Consider the following 1834-nt stretch of genomic DNA (forward strand, 5'->3'; position numbering starts at 1 on the left):
GCGCCCCGTAGCCCCGGCGCGGCCGGCACGTAGGGTGGCTCGCACCACTCAGGCACACGCGCGAGGGGGGGACACGCTCCGCCCCCGCCACCCGCCAATGGGCTGCGAGTGCGCCTGCCCGTGGAGATATTCCCCCTCTGCGAAGGCGCTGTTGGTACGGCCCCACCGCGCCCCGGCGGAGGGAGCCTTAAAGGGACAGGGAGCTCTGGGAGAGGGTGCGGGGTCGGGATTAGGGGCAGGGTGGGGTGCTGGGGTCAAAGGTCAAGGAGGGGGTCAGGGAGCGAGCTCAGGGAGCGGTCGGGGTGCCGGGGTCAGAGGTCAGGGTAGGGTGGGGGCGCAGGGGAGGGGTTAGGATTAGGGTGCAGTGTGGTCGAGGGTGGGGGGTCAAGGTGCAGAGGGCTAGGGGTCAGAGGTCACAGTGGGGTGTAAACAGGGGGTCAGGGGTCAAGGTGGGAGTCGGGTTGGGGCCAGCATTGTATTTGGGGACGGGTGAGGGTTGGGGCCAGCACTGGGGTCAAGGTGGGGTCAGGGGTGGGATCAGGTTTGGGGTCAGGGTGCGAAGCAGCTTTGGGGACAGGCCCTGTCTGAGCCAGGACGCCCGGCCGTGGCTGTGCGCGGTGCCCGGGTGCACGTGGTGGTGGTGTGGGACCCCCCAAACCCCCCCCGAGGCCGCTGCCCTGAGTGGGGCCTGTGGGGGGGCCGGGTGACCCCGGGATGAAGGCTGGCACCCGGTGGTGGGTCACTGCCACCCCTCCCTGGGAAACGAGGGGCTGCTCCGCCTGGGCAGCTTACAGCCAGAGGCAGCGAACGCTCCTGATTTAACCGCAAACCAGATGATTCAGATGTTTCGGGGAGGCCTTTCTCATAATGCCTGCAATGCCGCTGCTGGGCAGTTGCAGAAGCAGCTCTGGAAATGTCCCCGGCAGGGGAGGTTTCACGACCCCGACCCCCAGACCCTGACTCCCACGGAGGGACCGGTGCTCTCCTCTCTCCTTTTTTTGTGAAGCTGAGTCACGACTCTGCCAAGCCCAGCCCAGCTGAAGCCAGGAAAACAGCTTGCCCTGACCCTCACCAAGCAGCCCCACGGCCAGGCCCTGGCCCCCCAGCATCGTGCGTGGGGTCACCCCGGGCCGCTTCCCCTCCCTCGTCCAGCCAGGCGTTGGCACGTCCGAGGTCATGGTCCTGCCGCTATTGCTGTGTTGACACTTGCTTCAGAGTCAATAAAACCTTCGGGGAAGGTGCAAAGTCTGCGCCGGCCGAGCAGGGACCGGCAGGCACCCCAGGGGCCAGGAGGAGTGCGAGGAGGGGGCACCGACCCCAAAAAGCACTGGCTCTGGGGCAGCGATGCCCAGGGCTTCAGGGACACCCTCTTTCGTGACAGCACCCGAGCAGAGGGCTCAGGGGTGTGAGGCCACCCAGGCACCTGCTGCCACCCGCATCGGCTCTGGGATTGATCCCACAGAAGCTCCCCAGGGTGACCCCGGTCCGTGACTATACCCCGCAGGGTGAACAGCCACAGCATCGGGATCGTGCCTGCCCTGGCCCCGAGGGGATGGCAGGGCAGAGTTCGTTCATGGTTTGGGGTCATCGGGCCCATCGGATGCCCAGCGAGGGGACCGGCATTATGGCACAGCCCGTCCAGTTTTGTTCCCTGCAGGGAAGGGGCTGGGCTCTCATCACACCCAGACCAAACGTCGCAGGGGCACAGGAAAGCCCAGCCCAGCCCGCCCACAGGGACCTCTTCGGTCGGTGTTTTGCCTCCACACGTATTTCTCCCACCTGCCGCGGGGCGTGTGAGAACTCGCACCTCTCCGGCTCTCCTCCATCCCCAGCA

This window comes from Haliaeetus leucocephalus, unplaced genomic scaffold, assembly GCF_000737465.1.
Source record: "Haliaeetus leucocephalus isolate CR32 unplaced genomic scaffold, Haliaeetus_leucocephalus-4.0 Scaffold395, whole genome shotgun sequence".
Classification (NCBI taxonomy): domain Eukaryota; kingdom Metazoa; phylum Chordata; class Aves; order Accipitriformes; family Accipitridae; genus Haliaeetus; species Haliaeetus leucocephalus.